At 36.6% G+C, this 27,391-nt stretch overlaps 1 protein-coding gene across 3 annotated transcripts in view; it reads left to right on the top strand.

Moving 5' to 3' along the window:
• The window catches only part of LOC310894699 (uncharacterized protein), a 364,639-nt gene that overhangs the window by 276,193 nt on the left and 61,055 nt on the right, over nt 1–27,391 (top strand). Inside the window, exons 1-2 of one of the 3 annotated variants that reach the window (XR_014580103.1) lie at nt 6,276–6,400; nt 7,074–7,118. The gene's annotated coding sequence lies outside the window, so the exon portion shown is untranslated. Of the gene's footprint in view, nt 1–6,275; nt 6,401–7,073; nt 7,149–27,391 lie in introns of those variants that run through there. The other 2 variants (XR_014580104.1, XR_014580102.1) reach the window with 2 other exon arrangements.

The following is a 27,391-nucleotide window of genomic DNA, read 5'->3' as shown; positions in this document are numbered from 1 at the left end:
TTTGTTGAAATCAATACTTTTAATTGAGTGTAGTAATATGCTGGAGAAGGCTGTTCAGTGTCAAGATAACATTTTTAATGGAGAGTAGGAGAATCATAAAAAGTCATACACAGTAGTTTGGCAGCTAATGTCATCTCTCAGAAATCTGTGTTCAAAATTGCTTTTCTCATATTGCCAAAACAATCCTGGACCACAAGTGTCCAGACTAATTTGAATAATACTTTTCTTTTTTTTTTGAGAAAGTTTAATATTTCAAAGAAGAGGACAGTCTGGATCACTTAGTCTGGGAAACCTTAGTCATCAGTTAACCTTTTCTTCACCTGTTTTAATACCCTTTTTTTCATGTGCATAGCATATTGCTTCCCTCTCACACAAATAAAACAAAAAAATCCAAGTGCACTTATGATATGTGTAAATAACATACAGCCAAATTTACAAAACAGAGCTTGTTCTCACTGTGGAGCTAAGGTTGCATGCAGCCACCTGAAGCAATTATGCACCATAGCATAACTGATAGTTTCATAGTAAGAGAAACCTTGAAGCTGGATGAGAGAGAAAAATTTTAGGTGTGCTTGATAATGTGAGTTAATGACTCCAGAATCCCAGTCAGGAATTATTTCCTCAAGTTCTCTAAAGATGTGATTACCTGAAAGCTTTTTTTCAAGAAACAGTAGTTTGGAGTGGATACTGAGAAGTTTTTATATGTGAAAATAAGTAGTTGTTTCAGGGTGGTTTTTTGTTTGTTGTTGTTTTGTTTTGTTTGTTTGTTGAACTATGCAAAATGAAGGTTTCCTCAAGAGAGATGTAACTTGCAAACTTCTTTTTCCTATGCTTCCTATGTATAACTTAGGTAGAAAAGCTAGAGATCTAAGTCAGAACTCCAAGATAGAGAAATATCTTGAATCAGAATCTACTTTTACCAACTCCTAATTACTCCAGATTATTCCATGTCTTGCTTATTTATTTTTATGATTTATACTTCAAGAAGCTTTAGGTTTGTCTTGATACAAAAACTGAAATTTTTGAATCTGTGGCTGCATATATAAAATTGAAGCAGTTAAATTTTGCTTTCCACCAGTAAATAAATTCTAAAATTCCAATTACCCAATCAGATATTTAAACACTTCTATGTCTCTAGAAGAACTTAGATTTCTACTTTTCAACAAATTCTAGTACCATTTCTAATACTGTCAGACAGCACTTTCTTCAAAGAGCAATTAGCACTATAAAGTTCAATTTAATGTGTTCTGACTATGTATCTCTAACAAAAGATTCTCTCATGTTTGTGTGCCTGTAATACCAGTGCTGAGAGAACAAATGATACTAATATAAAATATTGAAACTCTAGATTTATCATCCTTTTGTAGCAAGTGAGCCCTTTCTTGGGCAGGGTTCCAAATACATTTCTCCTGAATGGGGTGCCTGAAAACTGTTATGTAATAATATGGGGTTGAGATTTTGTAGCTCTATGGATTTTGTCCCATGAGGGTTTCTCTCCCTCTGTTCATCTTGAAACTAAGCCTAAAATAATTTCCATTTGCTTCTACGACTATAGAAAACCTCACCTTCCCGTAGTTTTTAATAAAAAGGACTTCTGAGAGTATCAAAGTGTGATTTTTCTGCTCACCTTATTTGGAGGAAGGGAGGGGAGGCTAGGGGAAAATACTCACTAAGACATGCATTCTGAAGGCACCTGATTGAATTTGAATGCCCATTTTTTTTTCTAGTTTGCACTTTTTTATGTCTTAGTTAAAAAAAAAAAAAAAACAAACTATTGTTATTGAAAATAATTTCTAGAAAAACATGACTCGGTGTCAGTCTGCAGCAAAACATGCATGGCCATATGGCTTTGCAGAAGCAATCAGAGATGCTTACTGTCTCATGAAACCCTAACATGATTGCTGATACGTCTGCAAAATACACATGCAGATTCTGTAGGACTGAAGATAAAAATTATAGTGAGCCATACCCAGTCCATTCTTCCAATGAAATACATATTATCTGCAGGAGGAGTGTGGAAGTACACACCTGCTGACAATGCAATTTGATTTTCCCCCTGAAGCAGGAAATGTGTAGAAATGGAAACTAACTGCACTGCCACCTCTTTCCCCTTCATCTTCTGTTCCAAGAGTATGCAGGAGAAGTATATATACAGAGCCTCTGATTACATTAAGGGATGAATTTCTTGCCTTTCCCAGGTTAAATTTTTACTTAATAAACAGTAACAGCATGACTGCATTTTGATTTCTTTATTCTTTCTAAAATATTGGACTGGAAGAAGCAGAGGCAGGATCTGACTGGAGTTACTTTGTTCTGAATAGTTACTTAAGATCTTAAAATCAGAAAAAAGATCATCTGAACTTGAAAGGCAAGAGGTGTTTCAGAAAAAAAAAAAAGAATACACATATTGCATATACGCCATTCTGTATGTCAGTCATAGTAAAAAAAAATTACGCTTATTTATTTTGGAGTGATTTCTTCAACTCATCTTTGTCAACCTGTATTGTTACCATTCTTTCACCATTGAAAACCCTATTGAAAAACAAGATGTGATTTTTAAGATATCATTTTTGTGCCTTCAGCTTATTTACAGAGTTAGGAACTCTGAATTTATTAGCCATCACCTATCTCAATAAGAATATACCTATTTGCTTTGCAACCCCATAAGAGCTGGAAAAAAAAAAAAAAGTTTTATCATCTTGCACGGTAAGACTTTATTCACAATATGCCATTTCTGAACCCAGAAAAACTTTAAAATTATCACCTGCAATATAATATCTCTTTATTGAGTACAGAAGCTGAGGAAGAAATTTGAACTCTTATTAAAGATAAATCAGAAGAAATAATATTTTTAAACCTTTGTTTTGCAAACAAAATTAATTCGATATTTTAAGTAATAGATTTCATATTAAAAGAAATTATATTTTGTTTAAATTTTTATTTCAGTTGTCTCTATTTACTAAAGAAGAAAAATATAAAAGTTGGAGATTTCATGCCTCCCTTTTTCATTCTGAGATATTAAAAAAAAATAAAAAATAAAAGGATTGGCTTAGAATTTAAGCAGAGTTAAAAAAAATCTGAAACAAAAAAGAGAAAATAGATTTATTTTTTTTTTCATTCAAATTTCAATCAAATTAAACCTTGATATAAAAATGCCAGGTCACTAGTTGTACAGTGATCCATCTCCATTTTGAAGTACTTCCAGCTCTGTCTATGGTACTTGTGTATATTTTTGTATTGGGTATATTTGTGCTTCTTCAAGAACATGAAATTACCTCTGAAGACTATGTTGGATGAATTATTCCAGTCATTTAAAAAAACCAACCAAACAAAAACAAACAAACAAACAAACAAGCCACTGTACTGGAACACTGTAAGGCTTGGGTTGCTCCTTTTTAAATCATCACGGTGAGGTCTCAAGTAACTTTAGGAGGCTGCATCCTGAGAATTGTTGCCCCAGCCTTGCACCCTGTGAAAACCCCTACTTTCATCTGGTGCAAACACTTCTCATGGAATAAGTCGGTACCTCTCTGAGATTAATGTCTGGGTGAAGACAGCTGCTGAACTTTGTCTTGAAAAAGATAAATTGAGATATGCATGGAAAGACTGACATATTTTGATCTTTTTTTTCTTTTTTTTTTTTTCTTTAAATGTTTTCTCCCCTTAGTTCCATGCAGTGATTTAGGCCCTGAGTCTGCCTGGATTCTATGCTACTGCTGCTACATGTTCAAATGGATATGAGAAATGAATTAGCTAATGGTCTTCTATGACTGACTAGAAGACTGGTGTCAGACTGTTCATATAACCCATTCAGCGAACATGGGAATGTTCTTTACCTTTCTAAATTCCAGTTGGACTGTTAAATTTTCATCTATTTCAGTAGAAAAATGAAGAAATCTTGTTAATGTAGAGAGCAAAAAACTATTCCAAGAAGCCTATTGGAATAGGAAATTTAACCCATCATAGATAAGACTGTTGTCAAAAGGGAAGAAAAAGTTCATTTCTGATTTATTTTTTACAGTTGTCTATAAAGTATCTAAAATTAAGAATGAAGCGATAAGAAGCTTAAGTGATTCAGAGGGTTGAGAAGAAGAGTCAATGGGTTGTGTAGGTTAAATCAACTGAGAGAAAGTAGAAGGAAAAATATACCACCACCGTAGTGGGATTTTGGCTATTTACTCATTAGGAGGCACTCATACTCTAAAAAGTCTCACTGGACAGATAAATAGCAATGTGCAAATATATACTGCTGCATACATTTAAGAGGAAAAAAAGACATTACTGAAACCTGAATTTCTTTATTGAATAATTTACTTTGTCATCATAAATGTAATGCTATATTGCCTTGCAGTAAAACTACTGGAGAGATGTGTTGGTAAAGCCCAGTCCCAAGAGGGATAGCAGAAGAATGATCAAAAGCTTGGATTAAACTTATTTATTTATTTATGTATTTATTTTTGCTTAGGTTGTTATTATCATTTTGTTTTGGTTCCCTGGATTTCTTATTAATTTTGCAAGGACTGTCATAGACTGGTTTGGGGACTTCCTGTTCATTTAGTTTAATGGAAGAATATTTTTTTTCCACAAAAATTATAATCATAGGAAAAGTATGTAAGATCATAAGCAGCAGACTGAGAAGAAAAAAAAAAAAAAAAAAAAGGAAAGAAAAGAAAAAGAAGATATTTATTCCTGTAATGGGTCAGTGATTAATTTTGATATCTGTGGGTCTTTGAATGCAGAAGTCATCTGACACTCTTATTTTGTACTGAGAGTGTTTAATGTATGTAGCTCTTGACTACAAGGGCTTTGATGGTGTTGAACTTCTGTGCACTTATTTACAAAAGTATGCAAAGTTGGTGAAAAGGAGTCTGGGGGAAGAACTGTCTCCTTCTTCGTGTTCAAATTTGATGAGCTTCCAAAACAGTGTTGCACATGGCCAGCTCTTCCTGCTTGCTGTGTCATTATTCAGTTCATAAAAACCCAGAAATTTTGTTTACTGTCTTTCCTAAGTGGTAAGACTTCAGTGCTGACTGTGGTCTACTTCTAGTTTAAGAAAAATGAATAAGACCATCCTCATTTCCCACACTCCAGAGAAAAAAAAGTATAAGAATGCTAGAATGTTCTTGGTAACTAATCTGTGTTTCAGCAAACTGAGGATGACCTTTATTTAGTAATGTGGTGATGGCACATGCCTCATGTTGCAAACATATAATATGAAAGGATCAAGTTAAAAAAGCTGTAACTTTGGTCCAAAGTTTTCCCACAATTATCCTGGTATAAATTGATCATAATTGAGGTCAGGCTAAAGCACATATTACGAACAAGTTTTGGAGTATTTTGTCTCAATTTGGCTGAAATGAAGATGGCTGGCTCACAGAAAATCTGGGATTTAAGCCTAAATATACTTCCTAGCCCTAATCTGAATACCAGTCCCTTTGCTAACATGGGTAATTGAATAACCACATGATCTCTCTTTTGTTTGCCAATGTGAATGGATTATTTTATAGTCCCATGTTAGTATATACAAATAAAATAAAAACATTGTCTCTGAGTTTCAGAAAGAATAAATTTCTCTCCAAATAGAAATGACAGTCTACTAAAACTTGCCAAAACACAAGCACAATGTGCCCCATTTGTGCAAACTGGTTGTATAGATGATCTGCAAGAAACTAATAGGGATTTAGGATTTTTTGCGTTAGTAAGAAATCACATTGTGATTACTTTTCCTGTCTTTTTGATGCCAGTTACTACTTTCTTTTGTGTGTGGATTGATTTGCAGATATCTAGTATTTCATCATATATGAAAGTAGAATCTGATCAAATACCTCACATTTCTGGGATGTTTGGATGAAAACTGCAGGGCTATCTTGTTTGAGTTGACAGACAAGATTTAATTTCATTCTCAGAGTACTTTCCTTGGTTGCAAACAAAGCACTATACTTCCTCTAAGTATGAAAGGAGCCATTTTTCAAAACCTTCCCCGAAAGCTGGCACCCATTGATTTCCCTCAGTTGAAATCGTGTTAGATATAATAATATTGCACAGCTAGCTGTAAAATATATGTTTTAATTTTCCCAAATGAAAGAAAAAGTGGCGAGGATTACTTTTGATAAATGCAGCATATATATATATATTATAAAATGGAATACACTTCTTTGTATGTATTCATGTAACAGTGTATATTAAAAAGTGTATTTCTTGAGAACAGAGAAAAAAATTAAATTTATCTGCGCATTTTGATAAAGAGAGTTGTTCCATTTTCTTTCAGCATCTGAGGGATCTACCTTCATGAAGGTCATTCTGCTGTATGAATTAAAAACAAAAACAACAACAAAAAACCTATCCTTTTACATTTTGCATACATGAACAGCAGGATTTAAATATTTAATTCAGTTTTAAGGTAGGGAATCACATGGGTGGATTTGTAATTGGGTGCTGTAGGACAGCACAACTGTTACAGATAACATTTCAAAAGTGTTTTCATTCTAACCTTCAGGTGTCACTCCTAATTTTCTTTATTTTTTTTTGGGGGGATGTTTTTAGATGCAATCTCCCTACATCCTTGCTGTTTACTTTCTCCTTAGAATTTCATTTTAATTTTGCTATTGTATATGTTAAATTTAACTAATTTTTAGTATGGAGAGGTAGGGGGAAAAAATCACTGTCTTTAAAGCTAGAAAATAATCATGTAGCTTTGTTTTTTCTAAACATTGAAAACTGCAAGTGATACAAATTGAGATGTGCTTTGTTATTGCAAAGAGAAACACTTTGGAGTGGTCTGATGAGAACCGATGTTGATTTGACAGAGTTATCAGCCATTCAAAGCTGCCTTCCTCATCTGAACACCGTGCTTTTATACAAGAGTGTTCAGCTTTGTTCATACTTTCTTTGCAATGGAAATTTAATTGCTGCTATTTCAGTAGAAATAACACTGGGTTAGTAGTGAGCATTTTGGAAAGAATTGCATGATGAGAGGAGGTTATAGAGATACATACTGCATGGGTGCCTGGTGTTATTAGCAAGCAGTGCCTTTTGGTTGTTAATGATGTGCCTTTCCTTTGTGTTCATGCCAGGAGATGTTGATTCTGTGAAAAATGGATTTCTGCTCCAAGATCCAGGTGAATACTTTCATGGCTGACTTATCGTAGGTAAGATTGCTTGAGAGAGAGCAAACTGAAAGCGTTTATATTTGATAGGTATTCCCAATGAATGTGGTAGAGTAAAAATAAGCTGACCAGGAGCATTGCAATAGAGGTTGTAATTAAGACTAACCTTTCCATAGAATTAGACTCTTCAACTTGGTGGGAAAATAGAGAGAAGACAGAACTTAACTCAAGGACTAAAATTGTAAGCATTTTAGCAAAAGGATCCGAGGAAGAGTCTAGCGCCATTTTATGTTACTTTGGTTATATAACGGGATATACTAACTAAATTGTTGGTGAGGCTTCTCATGGTTCTCCCTTTCATGCTTATGGAACCATCAAACCCTGCTAAGAATCTGAGTCAGGCAGTGCAAAATTAGTAAGCAGACTTTTAGGATCTCTTGCCCACTCCCAGTTGGTTTGCTCTCTAGAGACTGGAAGGCAGAGCAACCAAAAATCCTGTTCCTTTTATTTGCTTGTGTATAAGTAGTTTTAAACAAAAACTGTCAGAACTGAGAAGTGTGGTATGAAAAATTGGCAAGCATTTTGCTTGGAACGTTCTCTATATCCTGTTTCTGAAGAAAATCACATCTTTGTACATATCTCTTGTAAGCAGATTATCAACAGAAGGACATTGATTCAAAGCAACAATGTAGTGTCAATTATTTTTAAAAATAAAAAAAGCTAGGCTTTTATTTCTACATATCTTTCTTTGTAAAAAACAGTTGCATACACTACGTAAAATTGTGTTGCAGTTTTAAGTATGATCATTGATCATGACATTTTTGCTACAGCTTACCAGATACTTCAAGTAATTATATATCTAACACAGACAAGTTACACTGATAAACGGGTGATCCTATCTCTCTTTGACTCTAAAGGGCAGTCAGACATTGGTTGATAGATCAGAGCTGAATTAAAAAAAAATAATAATAATAAAAAAGACAACTGTCCTGTGTAATTTATAAACCAGGACATTTAGGATTAATCTGCCTTCTGCAGAATGTACCAATCCTAACATTTGGGAAGAAGTCCACATTAAACAGAGACATATCTGTGGGAGCCACAATACAGTTACAGCCAAGTTGGGTTCAAGTCCAAATGCTAAAATGTTCTTTATCCAGCTAAAAGGGGGACTTTTAAATAAATTCTGGAACATTTTCCTGTAATAATCTCCACATGTACTTTTTATAAATGTAAACATTAGCTGTTGCTATGCCCCGATTTTATTTTAACCTGAACTGTATTTACTATACCTAAGGATAATTCACATGGAGCAAAGAACCCTAATATTTGTATTTTAGAATAAATATTAAGAATATCTCTCTCAGGGGAAGAAAATGTTTAGATAACCTGCCTTTCACACAGAAAAGCTGGCTGCTGAACCTTCAAGCCAGCAGTTCTTCCTTGTCTTTCCCACTGAAAGACAGTACTACATATGAAAATACAGTGCCTCCTGGCCATACTTAAGAAACCCTATTTCTTTGTGATAGGAGAACGTATGGAAGCTGTAAATAAATTATGATTGCCAAAGATCAGAGGAATTTTTGCACAGGACCAAAGCAACTTAAACTCATTCTTTGATACAAAACTTTAATAATTTAACACAGTGGTAATTTTGGTATTGCTAGAATTCCTAACAATTGCACTGGTCTCCAGGTTGTTAGTGGATGATTAACAATTGTTCTAAGTAATTAGCAGCTGATCTCTGCAGAAGTCATAATTTGCAATGTTTCATTTAAGCAATTGGCATGCTTTCCTTTCTAAGAGGCCTTGGAAATCTCTGCGAAAACACCACAATGTTCATTTGATGAGGACATACTATTTATTTCTTTAATAAGTATTTTGTACTCAGATGTCAAAGGTAAGCACTCTGAAATGCTCTTACTCAAGTTATTCTGAAACATGAATTAAAAAATGATGCCTTAATGTAGTAGCATGGTGGCTATCAGAGAGAAGAATCAGCAAATCTTCTGCCTCCTATCTTTTCCAACAAGAATAACTAGAGTAAGTATACACACTGAGGAAGGCTCATCCACTTTATAAGCACTAAAATTTTACTCATATGTTAGTAGAGACTCACACCGAGTCCCTCTTCAAACAAATATAGGTTATAGAACTGGGACACTCCTATGCAGGAAGATATTTTTTTTCTTTTACTCCAATCAGTCAAGTCCCAGGCATTGAGTTTGATGTGTTGGAGAGGATCTTTCTTGTGCTGGCATGCCTGCACCTCACACATGTGCAGGGCAGCACCCTACAGCCCAGTACTACCTATGCCAGCGCACAGAGCATAGCTGACCCCCTGCACTGAAGCAGGAGGGAGCACACAGAATTTCACAAAACCAGTATTGACTGCTTCCTAATGAGGTGCACAGACCAGGCAGCATTCTTCATCCCACCCTTCTGCTCTCAGTGTTTTAACACCCCATTGCTTTCCTCTGTGATGGGACTCAGATAAACCTCAACACTCTTTTTAAAGTCAATCAAATTGCCATGTGTCCTTTTCTTCAGACCAGTCAAGGGGTGACTTGCACATTCAGAAGGCAAAAACTCTGACAGGCCCATTTATTGAGGAGGCTAAACAATTTGAAGTGATCAAGCTTTCACACAGGAATATAACAACAATAGTCAATTCAGAGTATTATTAAGGCAAAATATTAAACCAGGCAACACAGCAAAACTATGATCAATTCCACTTAGCAATCTGATCTTGCTTAGATACAGTTATTCTACTGTTTGTTTTTGTTGTTGTTGGCTGGTTGGTTGCTGATTTTTTTATTTATTTTTTTTCCTCGGTTGATGTTAACACTGTAATTCTATTGGAGCCAGTAGAGAAACCTGACTGGCATTGGCTGAAGTTCTGGACCTACATTTATAAGCTCACTTCTCTTCTAAAACACCTTTTTGTTTTTCTTTTATTTACCTAATGATAATAACAGTCTGTATTTTTTTAATAACTAGCATGTAGACAGGTGCACTTTTAATAACAGATGAAAGATTCAAATTCTAATTGAATTTGAAAAAGAGAAAAAGAAATAAAGAAAGAGAGAGAGAAGGAAAGGAAGAAAGAAAGCATAAACAGTAGCGAGCTGGCAAAACAGTGAACTTCCAGATGTGCATTAGTTTATTTTCAGGCAGGGTCAGTTAGCATATTTCTGTTCTGGCATGTGCATTCATCTTCAGAACAGGGTGGAAATTCAACATAATGAGCACCTGATCATCCATTACTAATGAGCCAGATATGCCCTGTTATTTAATTTGCTCTTTCATAATTTCATACACTATATATTGTGCTTAACACTATACCAGTCAGTCTAATGGAGAAAGCTTGTCTTCATCCCTTTCTCTGTCCCTGCTAGTAAATGGATTTAGAAAAAGAAATGCAGTCTATTATTCAAAGATGGTTTCTAAGATGGTTCACAACAGGTTAATGAATGATATCTCATATTAGACCAATCATATTAATAACAGAGAAGAGTACATGAGGGTCATAGTGCTAATTGCATAGGAGGTCCAGCCAGAAGGCATCTTTATCTTAAGATTCAAGACGCACCAAGTTTGACTAATCACCCACAGTGTGTTTGCAATTAAAATAACACTGTATTAACCCTGCCAATATGAGGTATCAATATTTTATGTGTGGCTTGACAGTTCTAAGCTGAACATTTGTGGTGCTTGTTATCATGCTCATATAGAAAGCATGCAGCTCTTGCTCTGCTTTAGACTGCAACTGAGGAAGTTACAAAGGGGGAAATTTAAGGGAGATTTTTTTTTTTTTCCCAGAAATGTAATTTGCTTCTATTATTTTCAAGGAAGGTATTAACATCTTCAAAAAGAAAGATTTTTGCAACTTAGTTTGCTTTATCCACCACAACACAAAATTCAGGTGGTTTTGAATGTGTTGAATGAAATCGTATTGAAATCAATGGTAAGACTTCTCTGACTTAAATAGTCTTTAGCTCCACTCTGAATTGAGGGAGAGTAATATTTTTATTTACTATGACCCGAACTGTCGGACAAACATTTTCAAGGTAGGCATAAGATGTGTTGAATTTACAATAGCTCCTTGTGTGACACAGATCTTCACCCAGTTTAAATTGGTTTGGGGCTCATGGCATATATATTCTGTCGATCACGTAAACCTCTGGTTTGCACAAGTAAAATCTATGAAGCAGTTTAACTTGCAGACTGAACTCCATTTCCCAAATCTGGTTTTCAAAGAGGAAAACATTGGCTGTTACTCCTTAGCCCACATCCCGAACACTCTGCTCAACTGTCTTCTTGTAGGTCTGGTTTCTATTGGCTCCACTGCTGTTATATTTGTGATAGCTCATCAGTAGCAAACACAGCCACCATTGTCTGAAAACCCACTCAACCTTCATCGTTTATGACTTAAGAAAATAAACACACACACACACACCCTTCTTCCCCAAATTTTGATTAGTGTTGAGGGTACTCCAGATGCCCAGAATCATTGCATAACTTTTTATATTTTCTTTAAAAGAAGCATTATATCTGAGAACCAGGTGCTTTTTTTGAATTCCACTAAGCTTGTTACCCAACAAAATAAAAACTGCAAGACTCTTGAAAACGTCTGTTCACAATGAACCAGCTCTTGCTTCTTTGTTAGTTCTCATATGTTTTATATGTTTTTGTGTCAATAGATATTTTTTTTTTTATTATTTCATTCTTGTTGGTAGTCTGAACACTTTCAAATGTTTGTCAATTGATGGTCTATACATAACGGGTACAATCTATATCTGGGTCAGACCTTCTAGTTCAGATACAATAGCTTCACTCCCTAGAGCAGTGATTTTTTTATTTTTTATTTTTCATGTAATAGATTTGTAAAGAACTGAAATGATGCCAAGTAGACTTAAATGCTTTTCCTCAACTTTTGCAAATGGTTGTGCTTCTGCTTGTGCTTGGATCTTCTGCAGACAAAATTATATAAAATTATTTCAAGTTTTAAAGAGAGGCCTGTGAGATATAAAACTAGTAATAGATTTTCTTGTTATGCCCCTGTGTCATTGTATCTGTATCTATCTTATTCAGAAATGCCTGATTTCTGCTCATATAAATGTAATCTAGGTTTTTAAACCACAGACAACAAACCATAATGTAAAATTTGTAGTAAGTTTAATAAGAAAAAAATTATTTCATTTTTTCATGGACATTTTGAAAACCACATTTTTTTCCTGCCCCAACTACAAACCCTTCCAAAATGAAAGTTGGAACTATGAATCTTCAGCTTTCAAAGGACTATGACAGTATGTGTTTTTTTAATTCAGACATCTGCGACTGATTAGAGAATTTCATTCCTTAGATTTGAGGGTAACTTTCAACAAAGATACCAATTAAATCTTCATGCCCCCACAAGAGATTCAGATAGTGAAAGACAGGCTTTGCTCAATGAGCAGAAAAAACGTGCTGGCCACATTGGGCACCCAGACCCCAAACTAGTCTCAGTGTAATTTCTGAGAGTGCAGTGAGCATCTGTGCTCATGTTATCCATCTTCAGAAACCTAACTTAGAGAAGCACCATACCAGTGGGATCTTGTTCTCTGTCACACTGGTCTGTGTGAGTGTGCTTTAGCAATCTAGAAACTCTAGAAATTATTATAGTAGCAGAAGGGCGTTAAGGAAATTTCATACAGAAAGATTTATATAGCTCATATATGTACATATGTGTGTGCATATATGTATGTATATACACACACGCTATAATCTTATATAAGCAGAGAGTTTCAAAACTCCATGTCCATCTGAGGAGAAGCACTTCCATCTCAGATCCCCTCTTGCATCAGGAGAGGGGCAGTAAGCTGATATCCATGTTAAACAGCCAAAGTATGAACACCAGAGGTGGTGAAAGAAGTGTGTATCCTAAAGTTCCTCCTCCAAAGGGTTGCTGCCCTGCTATGCTTGGCAATAAAGCAACAAAGCAATACAAACAACCACAACAGCAACAAAAGGATATATATTAATCTACTCAGGTGTATGAGCATCTCAAGAAAAGCTGAAAATCCAGTACTGTATGCAATTCATACAGGTAAATTCAGACAGACATTGCCTTGTGAGGATTGGTGAGTTTTGTTTGTTTGCTTTTGCTTTTGGGGAGTAGGAGGGCAGGGTTATTATTTTATAAGATTTGGTCTAGGTTTATTTTCTTTATTGTTTTGATAGATGTTTTGCTGAATTCCAAAAGCTAAAGGTAAATGCAAAGTTTCTTATTGTATTTCAAAGAGGCATTGGAGAGTCTACAGGTCACACGACTAGGATAGTTTTTGTTTCTGTTTGTAGGCAGGCATTGTTTTTTCTGCTAACCAGATTAGCTTCCTAATAGTTTCACAGATTACCCATTTGTACCTTAATGTCCTTCCCCCCCCCCCCCCCCCCCCCCCCCCCCCCGAATGATTTCTGAAGTTTGCTAATCATGACAGGAAAGACACTGAGTTAAGAAATGAAATGTTAAAGTCTCCAAAATTCCATGTGAAGACTCAAGGGCTGCTACAGTAACATGCAAGATCTATAGTCAGTAATAGAAGAAAATCTGATGTCAAATTCATTCTCTTATTGTGGGTATGTGTGCGTGTGTATCTGCATTTTGGTGGTACCTTCAGCCTGATGCTGTGGCTGAGAGTCTCTTGCGAAAGAGTCTCAGAAAGTTAGATCATAACAGAGCAAACTGACAGGTACTGGGTAGCAACAGGAACACAGCAGACAAGAGGGAGAGCACATATATGCACATATGTAATCACAATGGTAGAGTACTAAAAACACTTTTCCAAGAACCAAGAAAGCATTCAGGAAACATCTCTACCTCAAATGCATTGAAACATGTATGCTAGGACAGGTTATTGTCTCAATATGCCTGCTTACCAGGGCACTGAACTATTTAAATTCTCTCTCTCTCTCTCTCTCTCTCTCTCTCTTTCTTTCTTGTTCTTTTATATTATCAGGGGACAAAAAGTCCCTCAGGAAGCAGGGGAAAAAGAGTACATCGGGCAGTAGGGCAGTGAGCTAAAGTGTTGTTAACATTTCATTTATCAATATGTACTTGGTCTACTCAGTCTCTCTAACCACAGTTGTGCACAGAAAAGAGAGCATACGCCAGCCTTGAGCTAAAAAATTCAGTGTGTGGCTGTTGATGAGTTGATCGCCCTCTAAAGTGCCTGATGAATTAGGCATAAAGATCCGTATGATGAGGAGGGTTCATTAGCATGAGCTCTCTCTCACCATTGTAAATCATACATCCCCAGACTGCAGGATGACTAAGGGGAGAGGGAGGGCAGCCAGCCAATTCCTTGCCAAATCAATGGCAAAGGCAGGGAGCAGAGTTGTGCTCCCACTGTGACCTTTCACAGGGTGGCAGGCGGTTCGAGCCTTTTGTCATTAACCCTACAAGGGACTGAGTACGGTAATTATATAAAGAAAATCACAGAAATTGTTTATCATTAAAAGTTCACTTTTTTTTGCTTCAAAGTATTTTTTTTTTGAAAGCTTATTTAAAATTTTGTGGTCTGGAAACACATCCATATGTGAATTTGGTTATTTCCTGGCTTCTTCCAGAAAAGAAATCATGCAAGGCTTTGGCCTTGATTCACCCTTATAAATATTGGGCCTATGTTCTCTGCACCAGCACTAGAGGACCCTGCAGGACCTCATCCTCTGTGATCTCCACCAGTGGTCTTGTGTGGAAGTGACTCATGATAAGGGCATCCCCGGTCATACTGGCTAAACACACTTTCTGTTACTGCGATACAGCCTCAGCCCTCCTGGAAAAAGGATACTGCTGGGGGTCTTGCATCTGAGGATAAAGTAGAAGCAAGCCCTATATTGCTTACATCGTACTACTAACTAATAACATGTTTCCTATAAGAGATACGTTACAATCTTGTTAGCAGTGTATATACTATAGTGTTTAATTACAATTAAATTTTATTCCCAGTCTTTAGTAAAAAAAAATTTAAAACCATCAGGCAAATTATAACAAAGTAACCTGTATCTGAGCTTCATCTATGGTATATGAAAGAGAATTTGGGATTTAAATTTAGGCAGAGCAGAGATGCTGAAACAGCAGATACTTCAAATGCACATATTTTCTTCAGGGAATGAAGAAAATTATAACCATTTATTTTATTAAGAAAACTTCATAAAGTTTAGTTAGCTTTTTAGAACTGAGCTGTTATTGATTGAAAGCAGTTTGAAATACTATATTCTATGCAAAGGACCTTAGACTGAAGTTATATTGGAAAACAGATCATTCTTTTGCCCTGGTGAGCTTGCAGATTCAAGTGGGAAGGGGGCAGGAGTCAAAGTGTTGTTTGAGGTTAAATAAAGCATTTTGTTTTGATATGTCTATGTGTTGTTTTTTGTTGTTTGTTTTTGTTTGGTTTTGTTTTGTTTATTTAGTTTTTTTCTTTAAAAAGGCATTTAAAATAGTATGGAAGGAACTAAAATTTAGGTCAATTTTAAATGAAAATTAATATGTTTATTTTGAAAATGGTGAGGAGAAATATTTCATTTGCTTTATGAGAAGAGAGATGTCTTGTAAGGCAATGATAAAACTGAGCATTGTCGTTTCTTGCAGAATAAGGTAAAAATCAAAAGGAAAAAATGTTGAACTGCTACTGTTGTTTTAAGAAAGATTATAAAGATCAGTTTTAAAAGGTATCACACTTGAAAATGGAAATAGGCATTTTGGAGAAATTTTCACTCTACCTCAGAATTGAAGATAGACACACAAACAGTTTGGAATTTCTCATTAGGTACCTATCCACATTTTAGATCCTTCTTATTCCCCTCCCCTTTTTATGTGACTTAGAAATCATGTTACCTGTGAATTTTAGCAAATGCCTAAATCAACATTGAGAATCTTGATTTCTAAGGATTAAATTCAACATATGTATGTAACAGTGTCCACATTGTCTTGAATACCTAGAAAGCTTCAAAAATATCTAATATACATTTAATATGCATGCAACCTAATTAGGATACCTAATACATACTTAATAGCACCTCTAAAAAACTAGCTAGTTCCAAGAATCATAGGAAAATTTGAGCTCCAAAAGTAAGCAGTCACCAGCAATGTGCAACTATTTCTTTGTTTTCTTCAACTGTAGAAGTACCTTGGAAGGTCATAGCACTCCTACCTTCCTTCATGCATGTCCCTAAAAACTAAGTGAAAAATAACCCTGCAAAATCTTTTGCATTTTGCTTAGTTCCAGCACAGGAAAAATACAACAAAATATATGGCCATGGGGTAGTGTGAAGTTGTGAATAGCCTTTTTGGCAGAAGAACAATCTTAAATTGTCTTACATAGGTTACAAAACCACATTTAGATACCATCAGTTGAATTCTGCCTCTCCCTTTTTATAGGCTTTCGGAATCTTCCCAGGGTAGCTAAGAAAGCTCTTAAAATATCATCTCAGGTGTTCACTTCTGGATTAAGACATCTAACTGTTGTGGCTTTGAAAAGAGTTCCCTTTTATTTTAGCCTAAACTTAAAACAGACTCAGTAGAAAACTCCAGAATCCAGGGGTGCTTTTTGTCATGATGACACAGTTTATAAGTCCTGTATGAGACTCAAGTTTCCAAGAGTGATTAGAATGGTCTGAGTTATATCAATCTGTGTTTACAGTTGGATATTTTTGTTCATGTATTTATTTTAATATTGTACTCTGCAAAACATAATTGGCCTTTTTCCACCCAATTTAAATTCGTTGGATGAATATGTAAACTTAGCAACCAAGGTTTTTTAAAGCTATCTTTTGGATTTTGACCCCATGGGGAATATTTGTGCAATCTAATGTAGTTGTTCTGAATATCATCCTATTTAGGAGCCTAAAGTAGGATAACGTTAGGCATCTACACTAAGCAGAAGGACATAGGCATTTCACACAGAGGGTGGTGAGGCACTGGAACAGGTTGCCCAGAGAGGTTGTGGATGCCCCATCCCTGGAGGCATTCAAGGCCAGGCTGGATGCGGCTCTGGGCAGCCTGCTCTAGTGGTTGGCAACCCTGCCCAGAGCAGGAGGTTTGAAACCAGATGATCTTTAAGGTCCTTTTCAACCCAGACCATTCTGTGATTCTATGATTTCTGGAATATTATTCCAACAAACTAAGTTAGATTCCTGAAAATAGACAGCATAAATATTTCCTCATAATTTGGCATTTCTGTTCACTTTGAAAGTTCACATTTCTAAGTAAGTAAATTTGGCCAAAAACATCGCAAAATGTTGTTTCCTTTCTCAGGTTCAGAGGAGCTGCAGTGTAAGTCTACCTTACATTTCCCAATCACTGTGCTTTTACCTAGGGAAGATATTGTATCTAGCAGGAATTTACATGTGTTTTACTGTGCCCCTGGAATTCAGTCCACTGTGTAAGAACACTATGTTGCTGAAATGGCTTGCTTATATAACACTCTGGCTCTGCTATAGCCAAATGCAGTGGTAGTTTTAGCATCAGGGTATTGGTTGCTCCACTATCTGGAGAAAATTTGTGGCTGTTAGAGATGCTGAATTGAAAGAGGAAGGGTCCTTTCCAGAGTAATGACTGCTTTCTCTTTTGCCTTTGGGCCACAAAAAGTGCATTTGATGAACCCATAGGACAGATATAGGTTATAAACTATGTCCTGCTCTGTTCTCCAGCCACATGAAAAGCATGTCAAAACCTATTCAAGGAAGCCTTACAGCCCTTACCAACCAAAACCCAAACCCCTTATTTCGTTTTGCTAATTATTTGTATTACTACTTAAGAATCACATAGCAAGCCTTTGGATGGAAACAAAATGAACACAATAATGAATTCTGAACTGAAGGCAAAGTAACATTACTTTTCAGATCCTTTATCCCTCAAAGTCTGTAAGTCATTGTTTCAAACAGTGATTTTTTTAATAAAGATTTACAGTACTTGCCTTCTAAGAAGCAACATTAAGAGGTACTTGAATGGTTAATGCTGTTTCAATGAAATCCTAAAATCTCATAAATCTATATTCATATTTTTACTGACAAAATATACAGTGTTTTAATTGCCTGGATGAGATTTTTGCATTCTTCTCAAAAGAGACATGCTTACAGGATTGTAAAGGTGAGTCTTTGTGGCAGTAGAACATCTTAAGCTTATTTTTAAGATAACAAAAATATCATACATGAGGATCTAGAAATAGAAAAGTAAGTGAAAATTAGCAGTTTTCCTTTAAAAGCTAAAACAGTTCAATAGTTAAATTATTTATCTTTCAGGTGAGATGAAGGAAGGAGGAGTAATAATGCCACTCTTTATTTGTATAGAAACAAGACTCTGGACCCAGTTTTTGGAAGGGAATATTTCAAGATAGTTCTCTCTCAGTCTCTTGTATTGAAATAGTTTTATGAAGGATTCAAATATTCCTGGATATAGGAGCTAGAATTCAAGTTTACACTTCTAGGGGACTGCCCAGAGTGCTGAGACAGAGTCACTCTACCTCTTTTTCTTTGTTTGAGCTGAAACAAATTATCTGTTTCACTACAAAAGCTTTTTTTTTTTTTTTTAATTTTTTAGGTCTGATAATCAAAATGAAAATGCAATTACTTACGCTGTCCCAATCAACCTAAAAAAGAAAAATCTGTCACACCATAACTGTATTAAAACAGTAGAATTTATATGCTGCTTCATAATATGTGTATAAAAATAAAGAACTCTTCAACTCTTCCAAAAATAAGTGGAAATATTACCACAAATTCTTTTTTATGTGTAAAGATTTTACATTAGTCTGTATCTGAAAAATAAGAAAGGGAATAGGAAACTCTGATTACAGAAGATAACTCAACTAGTATATTAAATCGTGGAAAGAATGTTTCATTTTTATTGTGTCTAACACTCATCTGAGAGAAAGAGCATGATACCTTTATTAAACTAACGTAAAGCAGAGCTCATCCATAATTCTGAGCTTAATACAATGATTTCAAAGTGCCACAAAGAGTATCGTAAGTATTATTTTCAGCTGTCTTCCAAAGCACAATGTTAGAGTAATGTTTCTGACTCCATCATCTTAACAAGAGTAGCTGCCTGCTATGATATCTGATAACTCTGCACTGTCAAAACACCCTCAGCAGGCACTTCTTCCCAACACAACTCACAACACATTATTATCACAGCATTTCTTCCTAGTATTTTCTCTTTCTGTCCTTTTTGAAAAATAAAGTAGGACAATATTTTTCTTCAGTTGTCCAGTACAAAAAATAAATAAATAATGATAATAAACATATATATATAGTTGGTACCAGTACAATGGTGATTCAGTAACCTTCTTAACAGCTGTTGTTGAACAGAAACAGTTGGGAATTTTCTTATGAAATATTCCTTTGGAATATGCAGTTTGCTGAAAGTGAAACTTTTAAACTTTTTTCCAAGATCATATGTACCTATTACAATAAGGCAAGAATTTCTGATCAGGGAGAAGACAAGTGCACTGGAGTAAGACCCATTATTCACCTGGCTCATTTAGAATATTTAAATCTGTGAACTGAGTAAATTTGAACTGAGTAAATTTGAAGTGTCTTTATGTCACTAAATATTATAGAACCACTTCAACAGGTAATTCAGGGGTTGTTGCACAAAGAGGCCACGACTGCGTGTCTACATGTAGAATGGAGAATTATATTGCTAGCCTACAGAGTAGGCATGGACTAACCAAAATCTGGAAGCAGTATGGTTGTGTCAGCCAGTCTTCTGCTGGACCTACACAATTTGCCTGTGCTAAGGATTTCAGTATACTAGTTCAAAATCATGCTGTTTTCTTTTTTCTGCCTATTTGTGGTAGTGTGGTAGGTTTCTGGTAGTATCACTGTACCTTGTGCCACATTGATTAAGTCAGCTGTAGCTCAGGGTCTCTTCACTAGTATTAATATATATATATATATATACACACTGTTGTGGAATGTGCTTTACTCTTCCGAATTTCTTTTCCTACTCCCCATCCCACCTTTTTTCCCCTTTGTTTCCTTTTTATTTGATTTGTTTTTGTTGTTCTCCTGGTTCAAAAGAAGAAAATTTACAGAATCTTGTAAAAACTTCCATTGATTGAGAAAACAGCTTCCCAGCCAGTTCTAAACACTGCAGTATCTGGACAGAGAGTAGGGAGGAGGTGGAAAGTAAGGAGGCTGCAATGTATATTTATAGCTCTGTCTGTTAACCATAGCTAGAAGTTTGAATGAAAGCATGGTTTAAGCACGAAAACTGCAGAGTGAAATCCTTAAAGTAATATATTCTTGTCTTCTATATGCTGATGTAAATATATGGTTCCTATAAACATTACTGCTTTTGCATCTGAAGTATACAGTAGTTACTAAGGACAGAAAATACCAATTGATAACAAGTAGTGAGTGGTATATTTTGTCTGTCCTCTACAGAACCCAAAAGCTAACAGAAAGTCTTAACACCTAAGCTTTAGGCTGATGCTGAGATGTCGTTTGCTTCTGAGACTATGTTTCCTTTACTAGACTGCAGTCCAGTGGCATCTTCCTTTGAAGAAATACATGACAAATGCTTAAACTAAGCCCCAGGGTAAAAAGGTGTAAAATACAATGAAACTGCTAATACCTCAAATGTACTGTCAACTCTTCCAAGCATTAAAAATAAAATAAAATAAAATAAAATAAAATAAAATAAAATAAAAATTTGGTTTCTTCTATCCTCTCTGGCAGGGCCAAAACCTCTGTTGCTTTCACTTTAAGTTTTAAAGCAACTTTTAAACAGAATATTTCCTAATTATGATCAACTTTGTATATACTGCTGTTTTTAAAGAATTACTGTTTTATTAATTTGTTAGATGAAACATATGCAAGCTATGTGCTTTGTTTAAGGACATATAATATATTTGTAACACAACTAGAAAGGCAATCTGAATCACTTGATTCTCAGAATTAATCTCTAAGCAAGAAATAAATTCTTAACATCTAAGTTATAATCCAAAGTTTCATGCTTTTGTCCCCAGGTATTTTCAAGTGATACTATATATTGTTAAATTTTCTCTAACTTGATTGCTGGCTGTCCTTTTTAGGCAGGCCACGAGCAGTATTATTTCTGTCTTGCAACTAAGTTTAAACCTAAAGAATACTTGTCAGGATTATTATTTTTTTCACTTGTCACATCCCTGTATCTAATAGCAGAATAGTGTTCTATTTATAGGACTGTTGGTTTTTAGTTCTGAGCTGTCCTATCGTTAGTATTTGTCTATTTCTCCATACCTTGCTAGAGGGTCAAGTCCCAAGAACATCCTTGGATCACTGCTTGACTGTTTTTCTCTTTTGTAAAATCTGGCCTTCTTATGCCAAGATAAAACTCTCTTCACAGGCATTCACAGACTTCAAATTTTCCCCTTTTTTCTCAAAAACATGCTCTTTTCTGAAACTTACATGTGTCTGCCAAAGAGGCAAGCTCTTTAAAATGAGATGAGGAGGCGGGGGAACCCACCACCAACAAAACACTGACTTGTTTTCTCCAGCTTTTAGCTACAAGTTGAGACCCTTGCTTTGTTTTCCTCTAATCGGATGCTTTGGCATGAAGCATCCAAAATGTAGATTGTTGGACTTGTTCATGGTATTTCAAAGAGAGCATCATTTGGGACATATATTAGCAAGCAGGCGAATAATTAATAACAACACACATGGAAGCAAATGAATGTTTTGCTTGTTGAAAGAGAATGAGAAAGTCAGACAAAGGCCTAGGCTCTATGTCCTTGCCCTCCACAGCAGCAGAAGAAATAATGTTATGAATAGCATTTAACTTGAATTTGTAGCAAACTGCTGCTTTTATCATAAACAATTGCCAGATGGTATACATTATCTTCCTTTTTTCTCCTTTCACAAAAGCAGCATTAATTGCAGAGCAGCCCAGGGCTCCACTCAGCTCATCAGTGTGATAACACTTCATGACCCTGATTAGCCGTCAGTCTACTCAATTAAAAAGATCATTTAGACATTCACCCAATCATTTGCCTATCGAGCCACCTGGGCCTCAACCAGGGGCTCCATTTTTAACATTCTCCTGCCCTCTCTCATCTTGCCTAGCTTTTTTACATATCTCCAAAAGACGTAATTGAATTAAATAAAGCGTCTCAGGGGCAGCTGCAACATCTGCTGTTTGTGGTATGTCAAGCCTTCAGCATTAAAAACAGTTACATATGCTCCAAATTAGCAGGTCGCAGAGATGAAACAGTCGATGATAGTGTTTTTGTGCCAGCGTGAGAAGCAGCTCACAGCTGTGTGCAATTTACAATTAAAGGCTTTATCAGAGCTCAATTGTACTAGTGAATCAAGTGGTGAGAGGTCAGTTAGTGAATTAGACCAATTAGAGCTTGTACAGTTAAATTATCTGTCTTATTACCTACTGATAAACAGCCTTGTCATATCTTTACTCAGACGATGAAGCTTGGAAGTATTTTATGAGGTGATATTGTACTTTTGTGCATGTGTAATGGAACTCAGTACATCAGCAAAGTTAGTCTAATGCAACAAGCATAGAGCAAACAACTTTTTAAAATGTAGAGAGAAAAAAAAAACACCAAACATCTGCAGTTAGAACTTTTAAGCAAAATTGTTAGAACGGGAGTTAAGATTATAAATATTGGCTGTATTTCAAGATACATTTTTCTGCTTGGTAAAGTATAAATTCATAAAGTTAACTGAAGGAAATGCTATGCTTCTGATTTTTAGGATTTATTTAATTACTCTCTTGCTCTTTCTCATTCCCACTCTGAAGGAGGGATGGGAGGCAAAGGAGAGAATTCTCATAAAGTCAGGCTGTAAAGTAATACAGTAATAATAGACAAAGACAGAAATTGCTGCTTCTTAGTCTCAGGATTTACAAAGTTCTAAGAAGCTTCACTTGTAAGTCTGGACAGAGATGACTAAAAACGGGTTAATTGAACTCAAGTGAGCCACTAAAGCCTTTTCAGAAGTGTTATGGATACAAGTGTGTCTGCTTATAGCTGGGTGGTATTAAGGATCTCTTATTGTCATGCCATCCTACTGTGTGAATGAGACACAAACTGCACCAGATGCTGTAGCATCAATCTTATGAGCAGCTCGCCCTCAGAATGAGGGACTTGCTATTAGGGCCCCTGAAAAATTTGGGGGAGTAGGAGGTGGAGGTCGTTAAGATTAACCAAAATTTTGGCAAATGACATATCCTTTCACTAGGTTAGCTTATATAGAATCTCTGGTGGCAGTGTTGCATTGCAAATTCTGTTTTTCTTCTGTATTTAGAGGACCAGAAGTTTCAGAAACCTTTCCTACCTTTGCTTTGTACTTGAAAATGAGGTAAGGGGGGTATCCCAGTTCATTTCTCCCAGTGAATAATGCTCACTCATTTTCTTCAAGTTTGGGACTTCCATTTAAAGAAACTCTAATCAGCATGGAATAGGCCCTCTTTGAAACATCAGATTTAACATTTTAGTGTCTTTCTTCAGTGCATTGACCACATTGCTAAGCTTCAAAGGTTTTAAAAAAAGCAGTTGAAAGAAAGAGAATTTTTTGAACTTGTGGATGAAAAAGAAAGATAAAAATATTTTTTGGTGTTTAAATGAATGTATTTTTCAACCATCTTGTTCTTCCAAGTAGTAAAGCATAGAATCATAGAATATTGTGAGTTGGAAGGGACCCACAAGGATCATTGAGCCCAACTCCTGGCTGTGCACAGGACTACCCAAAAATCAGACCATAAGTCTGAGAGCATTGTACAAATGCTTCTTGCACTCTATCAGGCTTGCTGCTTGTCTCAGTGAAGAAACCTTTCCTTACACCCAATCTGAACCTCCCCTGTTGTAGCTCCATGCCACTCCCTCATTCCCTTGGTTCCTGTTGCTGTTACCAGAGAGAAAAGATCAGCGCCTACCCCTCTGCCCACCTTGTGAGGAAGCTGCAGGCCCCTATGAGGTTTCCCCTCAGTCTCCTCTTCTCCAGGCTGAACAAAGCAAGTGATTTCAGCTGCTCCTCAAGCATTTTCCTCTCTAGACTCTTCACCATCTTTGTAGCCCACTTTTGGACACTCACTAACAGTTTTATGTGTGTCTTAAATTGTGGATCCCAAAACCTGCACACAGTACTCAAGGTGAGGCAGCACCAGAGCAGGACAATCCCTTGCCTCAGACATCTAGCAATACCATCCCTGATGCACCTTAGGATACGGTTGGCACTTTTGGCTGCTAGGGCACACTGTCGACTCATATTCAACTTAGCATTGACTCCCAGATTCCTTTCTGTGGCTGGTCCCCCAGTCTGTATGTATATCCAGGGTAATCCCCTCTCAGGTGCAGAATGCGGCACTTGCTCTCTTTGGTGATTCCCCAGCCCTCTAATTTATCAAGATTTCTCTGCAAGTCCTCTCTACCCTTGGGGGAGTCAACAACTCCTCCCAATTTAGTTCTGTCTGCAAACATACCTAGTATAACTTCAAGTCCTGCATTCAAGTCATTTATGAGGACAATAAAGAGGACTGTCCCTAAAATGGAGCCCCATGTAACCCCACTAGTGACTGGCTGCTAGTCTGATATAACCCCAATTACTATAACCCGTTGAGCCTGATCTTTCAACTGATTGTTCACCCATCATGTTATGTATTTATCTAGCTGTATGCCAAACATTTTGTCCAGAAGGATATTGTGAGAAAGAGTGTTGAAAGCTTAGCTAAAATAAAATTAGAAAAAAAAAAAAAATACATCAACTGGCTTCCCGTGGTCAACTAGCTGGGTGACCTTGTTATAAAATGAAATTAAGTTCATTGAAGAGGACTTTTCTCTTGTAAACTCCTGAAATGAATGCTATTAGGCCCCATAGGCTTATATGCATTAAAATATATATATTTAAACAAATAATAATATTGCCCTCAAATGGACAAGGCACCACTGCCATAAAATGTCCTTTCTTCATGGCTGGTCACTTCAGAATTCTCTTTAGTATCCCACCTGCAACACAACTTAGTCCCTAAATTTGCGAATGTCATTGACTAGTCTGTAGTAGGGATAAGCTTCATTTGCATGTGTACTGTTGTGGTTGCATCAGCAGGACTGTATCATTATGACACTCTTGGTGAAGGTTTCTCTGTCATCACAGTAGAACTTGATCTTGACAGTCCTGGTCTTCTGGGAAGTACAGCACCTGTCATGCATGCAGGAGCTGCAGTACTTGGGATGGTACTTTGCAATGGAACATCCAACATAAGTAAACTTTAGTGGGGATGAGGACTTCTTAGTCTTGGTACATTTTTCTTCCCTTTAGGGAGGCATAGCTAAACTGGCCACATGGCCTCACTTCACATATCCTAGTCTCTTTGATGAGCTTGCAGTCAGGATTATCATTGGTAATGAACTTGTGGATGAAAACTTAAACCTACCCTCTTTCAGTTTAAAGCTATTACCCCTTGTCCTATCAGGGGAAACATAATCACCATTTATAAAAAGGGAAAAAAGTAAGACCCAGGGAGCTACAGGCCAGTCAGTCTCACCTCTGTGCCTGGCAAGATCATGGAGCAGGTGCTTCTAGAGACTATGTTAAGGCACGTGGAAAATAAGGAGGTGGCTATTGTCAGCCAACATGGCTTCACTAAGGGCAAATTGTGCCTGACAAATTTGGTGGCCTTCTGTGACAGAGTTACAGCATTGGTAGATAAGGGAAGAGCAACTGATGTTATCTACCTAGACGTGTGCAAAACATTTGACACTATCCCACAATACATCCTTGTCTCTAAATTGGAGATGGATGGATCACTCAGTGGATAAGGATTTTGCTGGGTGGTCACACTCAGAGTTGTGATAAATGGCTTGATATCCAAGTGGGGACCAGTGACGAGTGGCATTCCTCAGGGGTCAGTATTGGGACCAGCACTGTTTACATCTTTGTCAGCAACATGAATAGTGGGATCAAGTGAATCCTCAGCAAGTTTGCCAATAGCACCAAGCTGTGTGGTGTGGTTGACATGCTGGAGGGAAGGGATGCCATCCAGAGGGACCTCAACAAGCTTAAGCCCATGTGAAACTCATGAAGTTCTATAAGGTTGAGTGCAAGGTTGCTACACCTGGGTCAGGGCAATCCAAAGTAAAGGCTGGATGGAGAATGGATTGAAAACAGCTTTGGGGAGAAGGACTTGAGTGTAGTGGTTAATGAGAAGCTCAACATGAACCAACAGTGTTCACTTGCAGTCCAGAAAGCCAACTGTACCCTGGGCTACATCAAAAGAAGCGTGGCAGGCAGGTTGTGGGAGGTGGTTCACCCTTTCTACCCTGTTCTTGTGAGATCCTATGTAGAGTACTGTGTTCAGCTCTGTTCTTCCAACACCTGAAGACCTAGACTTGTTGCAGTGAGTACAGAGGACTGTGAAGATGATCAGAATAGGGGTGGTTCAATCTGGAGAAGAGAAGGCTGTGAGAAGACTTTATTCCAGCCTTCCACTACCTAAAGGGGGGATACAAGAAACAGAATAATATGGTACTGTTTATCTAGTTTCAGTGGAAATTATGGGATGAAATGAAGCTATCTATCTACAGGTATCCACAAATAATTCTATGTAGAGTATAGTATCTCGGTATCACGCTTTACATTTTCATGATGTAGCATCTTTCTTCTATAACTTAACCCACTGTAAGAATCACACTGTTTCCTTGCATATCACTGCAGTATAGATGGATGCATCCTGATGTCATTGCAAATAATAAAAAAATAAATAAAAATCCACCCTATCAATGTCAGGTACTGCTAGTCTTCCACATTCCAAAAATCTCTGTTCTTTACAAGCCTGCAAACCAGAGCACATGCTGTGTACATGAAAGTCAATAGCAGTGCTTGCTTTTTCCTGTCTGATTCAATTTTGTTGGCATCTGCCATTCTAGCACAGCCTTCCTTGCCTGTCATGTAACACAGTGTCAGTACTAAAATAGATCTGAATTGCTCATGAGTTGCAGCTTGGCTCCCTGGCTGGGCATCTCTGAAGGAGCAACCCAGCCACAGTTGTCTTCAAGAGTGCATTACAGAAAATTGTCTGGGACTGTTAAACATTTAAGAACTAGCATATGATGATAAATATATCTGTTTAAATCATGACTAAGAATGTTTGAAGAGGTGAAGCACAGATGGTGTAGAAGTATTTGTATCATTGGAACAAACAGATCACCCAGGGAGAGGTGCTTATATGCTCACAATAGTCTTAATTTTTACAAATAGTTTGAGTTTCTTTTTAAGATCCTTTCTTACCTATTTCCTAAACAGCACTGCCA

Source organism: Anser anser (genome assembly GCF_964211835.1).
Source record: "Anser anser genome assembly, chromosome: 2".
NCBI lineage: Eukaryota > Metazoa > Chordata > Aves > Anseriformes > Anatidae > Anser > Anser anser.
This window is presented reverse-complemented; position numbering and strand designations above follow the sequence as displayed.